General features: G+C 41.3%; 1 long non-coding RNA gene across 1 annotated transcript; it reads left to right on the top strand.

Annotated features, from left to right (window-relative positions):
- Nucleotides 1-2,398: 2,398 nt before the first annotated feature.
- LOC142875663 (uncharacterized) lies at nt 2,399-5,910 on the top strand. Its single transcript, XR_012922981.1, has 3 exons — nt 2,399-2,456; nt 4,994-5,198; nt 5,856-5,910. It is a non-coding gene; the product is annotated as an uncharacterized LOC142875663 (long non-coding RNA).
- The last annotated feature ends 928 nt before the right edge of the window (nt 5,911-6,838 follow it).

Here is a 6,838-nt window from a genome sequence, read left to right as displayed (position 1 = left end):
CTTCATGCCATCTATGAGACACCTATAGTGAGACCCAACCCTTTGACTAGCCGACTCACTGGGTGGAGATGGTTTGGAGAACCAAGAATGATTTTCGAAGTGGTTGTGACAGAAAATGTTGAAAAGAAAAGCTCTGGTTCACCAGTCTGGTCTTATTCCCTTGAGCAAAGTTGAGTAATTTGTTGAGTCATCCTGGGGTTTGTTTAACTTTTTACAAAAACTTTTTAAAAAGTCTACTTTTTGAATAGATGATGTGTGCACCATTCTGAAAGGACTAAAGGTACATTGAAAGGTAAGTCTCATTGTGCCCCAGCTCTCCTCCTAGGAGGCAGCCACTGTTTGCTACCTCAAGTATCTTTTCAGGGATATTCTATACATATACGTCAGATCCCACAAGTTGAAGGCTCAGTCCCACAAGACTGAACACCCTCCCCCCCCAATCAGTTCCAAGTCTGATCAGAACTTCTGACGACTGGGTTCCAGTTGGGGTTCCACAACCCCCCTTTGTGTTCAACTAATTTTCTAGAGCAGCTCACAGAATTCAGGTAAACGTGTTTACCAGTTTATTACGAAGAATATTACAAAGAATACAGATGATGCACGTGGAGAGCTTTGGAGGAAGGGATGCAGAGCTTCCATGCCCTCTCTGAGAGCGCAACCCTTGAGCAACCTTCACGTGTTCAGCTCTCTGGAAGCTCTCTGAACCCTGTCCTTTGGGGTTTTGTGGAGGCGTCATTACATACCGTGTGACGATTGATTAAAGCACTGGTGATCAACTTAACCTTCAGCCCCTCTCCCCTCTCTGTAGGTTGGAGGTGCTGAAAATCTCAACCCTCTAATCCATGGTGAACTTTCTGGTGATCAACCCTGTCCTGAAGCTACCTAGCCATCAGTCAACTCATTAGGATACAAAAAGGTGTCACTTTGGACATTAAGGATTTTAGGAATTGTATGCCAGGTTTTGTAGAGGGGTGTGGGGATCTCCATGTGTTGTCCAGGTGGATCTGAAACTCCTGGCCTAAACAATCCTTCTGTCTTGGCCTCTCAAAGTGCTGCGATTACAGGTGTGAGCCACTGCACCTGGCCGTCTGCTTTTAAATGTTTGAAATTTTTTACCCTGAGGTCAATAAACAATTGCAAAATAAAATAGTAAAAACATTTAAAAGATTACTGGAAATTTCAATAGTCACACGTTGATATTCAGAAACTGGCTGGGCATGGTGGCTCACCCCTGTAATCCTAGCACCTTCGGAGGCTGAGGCAGGAGGACTGCTTGAGGTCAAGAGTTCCAGACCAGCCTGAGCAAGAGTGAAACCCCCTTTCTACTAAAAATAGAAAGAACTTAGCTGGGTGTGGTGGTGCATGCCTGTAGTCCCAGCTACTCAGGAGGCTGAGGCAGGAGGATCACTTGAACCCAGAAGTTTGAGGTTGCTGTGAGCTAGGCTGACGCCATGGCACTTTAGCCTGGACAACAAAGACAGACTCTGTCTCAAAAAAAAAAAAAAAAAAAAGTTACTAAGAAGGATGATAATGACATGCCTATATAGGTTATTTTTCAAGTACATCATGACGTCGAAACATGGTTATATTTTTACAGCAGCCTTGTTAATCATTTTAACAAAGTCTTTGTTTCTAGAGATATATACTGGGGTATATATAGGTTTATATATAGGTTAAAAGGATATAATGTCTGCAATTTGCCTCAGAATAATCCAGTGGAGTGGTGGGGAGTCAGTGAGAGTATTAAAGAAACAAGATTGTCTATGAATTGGTAGTTGTTGCAGTTGGGTGATGGATCCATGGGTTTATCTTTACTTTTGAATAAGCTTGAAAGTTGCAATAATCAAAAGTTAAATAAAATGCCAGGGCTTAATCTGGGTATGTGTGACTCTAGAATGTTAACTTTTAACCGTTATACCATTGTTTCTCATAATATGGTTTCACCATACAAGGAGATTTCTGTGGCACCTAGAAAGCATTTTTTTATTTTAATATTTATGTATTCATTTTAGTATTACCATCTATTTGTGGCAAGAAACCTATGGTAAGTTCTCCATTTATGCAAGTGGTATGAAACAAATTTAAGTTAAATATTAATCTGCTTAAAGAAAAATATTAAATAGTAGTACTAATAAATTGAGGTATGACAAAAATTGTGTGGTATGACAAGGAATTTGGAACTTTTGCTATACCAACTCCATTAGCTCAAATGGAGCTCAAATGGTGAAATGAAGAAGTATTTTATAAGGTTCTACCACCAGTATCCTCGTTTTAGTACCTGACAGACTCTTTGGAAAGAAGGAATATTTTGCATAAAACCTTGTGTTGTGTGTCTATCTGTATATCTTCAAAATCCTTAACCCTTATAGGAAATTACAGAGGACATGTTTTATTGCTACAGAATGTGGTACCCAGGCTATCCTCCTACAGGCTACCCACCTTTCCCTGGATATCCTGTAAGTATTGCCGCTTATAATATTAAAATAACTCATGTCCTCGAGTTATGAGTTGTTAAATGAGTTCTTAAAATAACTCATGTCCTCCTATACACTACCTCGAAACAGGTGGTGTATAGGAGTAGCCCACTACTGCTCTTACAGATATGCTAGATCAGAGGTACTGTGTAGAATAAGTGAGTGAAGGCAGGGGTTATGGGGGAACTCAGAAGCACTCGCCTCATCCACACCCAGCTGTAGCTTGATTCGGCCGTGCAGGGAGGCCATCCCAGTGTTGCTAGATACTCTAATTCTTCAGGTAAAGCCAGGAACCTGATTTTATGCAAAATTGCCCCAATTTTGTTTTCTTTTGGTGGAGGTGCTGGGGATTGAAACGGGAGCCTCATGCACCAAATTTTTTAAAATGTGGAAGTTTTTAAAAATGTTAAGTGCTATATGAGCCAATAAGACATTTATGTAAGCTAAGCACATGCCATGAATCACTGGGTTTTAGCCTTCGTGTTGGAAGGTTATTAAAATATTTAAAAAGGGCTTGACTTAGAAACAAACTACAGTGGATCAGAGGGCCCTGGATTTTGTGGTTCTGAGATTTTTAGTATTTGGAGTACATTTTATAAATGTGCTACAGACTTCCACCTTGTTGATAGCTGTACTACTGTGAGGACTCAACTGAGAGCTGAGGCATAGTAAGAATTAAGCATTTCAGTTTCATACTCTTAAGTATGAAGTGCTGTTATCTAACACTGGGAGAATAGAAAGAGGCCTATACAGGTTAATGATAATATGTGTATACTCATGCAAAGTGAATAGATAGCTGTTGTGAATTTATCATAGGAGAGATGAGTGCTATGAATATGTTCCCAAGTCCCTGTGGACTAAACTGGACTCTGGCAACCATTTCAGTCAGTGTAGTTGCTGAAACAGACAACCCCCAAACCTCAGTGGCTCATCACAATAAAAACATGTTTCTTGCTTGCTTCAGTCTCCTGGAAGTTAGTGGTGCGGTAGGAGTTGGGTGGGAGGGGGCTTTGTTTCATGTAGTAGTTCAGGTTCCCAGACTCCTCCTTTGTTTGATTTTATAATACCACCCTTTGGTGCCTTAGAATCTTCCACTGCATCCTCTACGTATAGCTGACAGATGAAGGAAGAGAGTGAGCATAGAGGATTTTTTTTTTTTTTTTTTTTTTTTTTTGAGACAGAGTCTCACTTTGTTGCCCAGGCTTGAGTGAGTGCCATGGAGGCAGCCTAGTTCAGAGGAACCTCAAACTCCTGGGCTAAAGTGATCCTCCTGCCTCAGCCTCCCGAGTAGCTGGGGCTACAGACATGTGCCGCCATGCCTGGCTAATGTTTTATATACATATATATATATATATATATATATATATATATATTAGTTGGCCAATTAATTTCTTTCTATTTCTAGTAGAGATGCGGTCTTGCTCTTGGTCAGGCTGGTTTTGAACTCCTGACCTCGAGCAGTCCGCCCGCCTTGGCTTCCCAGAGTGCTAGGATTACAGGAGTGAGCCACCTTACCCGGCCGAGCATAGAGGTTGGGCAGAGGTTTTTAGGGGCTAGGCTGGAAGTGGTGTACATCACTTCTCTGTATGTTTATTCACTGCTATTCAATCATGGTCCTACCCAACTATTAGGGGGTCAGGGAAATGTAGTGTCTCTAGCTTTATGGCCTGGGAAGAGAGAGTTTAGTGAGCAGGTAACAATCTCTGCCACTCTTAGTCATTTTGTGGTTTGAACCGTGAAGTCCAAAATGTCACACTCTGTTTGTGACTCAGGTCATCTTTTCTTTTTTTTTTTTTTTAAACATTATGCAGCAAATCCAGGTATGTTGCAAGCAAGCTATGAATTCCTCTTTTTTTTGAGACAGTATCTCGCTCTGTTGACCAGGCTAGAATACTGTGGTGTCAGCCTAGTTCACAGCAACTCCTGGGCTCACATGATCCTTCTCTTTGAGCCTCCCGAGTAGCTGGGCCAGAGGCTCACACCACCACATGTAGCTAATTTTTTTCTATTTTCAGTAGAGACAGGGTCTTGGTCTTGCTCAAGCTGGCTTTGAACTCCTCACCTCAAGCAATCCTCCCGCCTCAGTCTACCAGAGTGCTAGGATTGCAGGCGTGAGCTACCACACCGGCCGCTGAATTCCTCTTTAGGGTAGAGAGAGGAGGATCTTTCTCATGTTTCCAGATGCCTGGAAAATGAAGGAACTGATGAGGTTTGTTAGTTGTTCCTGCCGCCTTGAGGTTTGTAAAGAACCTGGTTCCAACTGCCAAATAGAGAAAAAAAGAAAAAACAAAAAACCTCTTTGCCTGACCCAAGTAGAATTAAATTTAGCCTTATTCTGGCAAACAAGTGTCCTGAGAAAGTAGTATACCTATGAACCAGAATAAGACCCCAAGATTTCTCATAGGACTTTAAAAAAGTTAAAGAACAAGCTATTCCTTAATAGTAATCTCTGTTCTTTATTTGTAGATGGGTCATATTTCTTTATGATCACATTCATTTAAAATTATTCTCATTTTCAGCCTGCAGGTCAGGAATCATCTTGTCCCCCTCCAGGTCAGTGTCCTTATCCTAGTGGCTTTCCTCCAGTGGCAGGAGGTGCTTACCCACAAGCGCCCAGTAGTGGCTACCCAGGAGCTGGAGGCTTCCCTGCACCTGGAGGTTCTCCATCCCCTGGAGGCTGTCCTGGTGCCCCACAGCCAGGGGGAGCTGCATCCTATCCCGGAGGTGAGTTCTGGCTGTGGCACTAGTAATGATTTGGGACAGTTGTAACACTTTCCTTCTGTCCTCGAATCCTGTTCATTCTTGCTTGTTTTGTCTGAGGTCAGAGTCGCTCTTAACTACCCTTAGACAGTAAGGGACCTAGCTGGCACAATAGGGATAAAGTTCTCAGGGGGCACGAAAGCTGGGAGCAGTTTGCGAAATTCCGTTGTGAAGGGAAATGCAATAAACTTAATGGTAATAAAGGACCAATATATAATCCTTTGGTTATTTGTAACCTTTTTTGGTTTGTTTGTTTGTTTGTTTTTTAAATGGAGAAGTGGTTGCTTCATATGGTTATTTGTAATCTTATGACCTGTTAAGACACTCGAATTAACATGACTCTGGCCTTTAGGACAGCTTTATCCAAATGTTAAAAACACAGACTTCATGCTTTTGTATTGTAAATTAATAGGAAGATGAATGAAATAAAATTTAAAAATTTTTATCTTTTACTGAGGAAGGGATTGGTGAGAAGTTGAAGTTCTGAGTTTACACAAAAAGGGACTGCTGGTACAGCTTTAATCTCATATTTGTCCATTGTTAACAATAGAAATTTTTCTAAAGTTATCTCTTTAATCATGGAACTGTCACTATAGTCGATCACACTGTTCTTTTCTCTAGTTCCCCCCGGCCAAGGATTTGGAGTCCCACCAGGGGGAGCAGGCTTTTCTGGCTACTCACAGCCACCTTCGCAGTCTCAAGGCTGGGCCAGCACAGGTCCTGCTACCTGGTAGGTACCAGCTGACCACAAAAAACGACATCATGAGATTTTGAGTTTTCAGTTGCCATCGAGAGAACTTAGTTTATGTTTGGGATGGTCTTCAGTAAATGTGTATGTGTTTCTACAAGTAATTTTAAATATATGTTTTCATGAAATATATTAATTTGATGGAAAAGCGTAATCAGGAAAATGAAGTAAGGACCCCTTTTACTATTAAAAAATCTGTCCCAAGGCCAAAAAGAAAAACCTTCAGGAACTTTCACTTCTCTGCTGAATCCTGTACCACAGATGAAATGACCGCCAGAATTATATCCTGATAACCATTCCAGATGGAATCAGAATTTAATCTGGTTCAAGTGTGCGTGTGGGGGGAATAAGTATTGTTTGTTAGGATCTTACGTAGAACATGGAATATTAAAACTGTTCTTGGCCGGGTGTGATGGTTCATGCCTATAATCCTTGCACTGTGGGAAGCCGAGGCGAGAGGATTGTTTTAGGTCAAGAGTTCAAGACCAGCCTGAGCAATATCGAGACCCTGTCTCTACAAAAAATGGAAAAATTAGCTGGGTGTGGTGGTACGCTCCTGTAGGCCCAGCTACTCAGGAGGCTGAGGCAGGAGGATCACTTGAGCCCGAGAGTGGGAGGTTGCAGTGAGCTATGATGATGCCACTGCACTCCAACCTGGTGACAGTGAGACCTTGTCTAAAAAAAAAAAAAGAGTTTTTAGGACCAATGCTTGTTTTAGAGTCAGTTAATTATAATATTTTAAAAATGATCCTACTTAATAAACAGTGTGAATGTTCTTATGTTTCCATATTTATAATGCTGTTTTCAAAAATTCGATTATGTAATCCCTATTTGTTATACTTTTTTTTAAAACACA

This window comes from Microcebus murinus, chromosome 14 (genome assembly GCF_040939455.1).
Source record: "Microcebus murinus isolate Inina chromosome 14, M.murinus_Inina_mat1.0, whole genome shotgun sequence".
Lineage (NCBI taxonomy): Eukaryota > Metazoa > Chordata > Mammalia > Primates > Cheirogaleidae > Microcebus > Microcebus murinus.
This window is presented reverse-complemented; position numbering and strand designations above follow the sequence as displayed.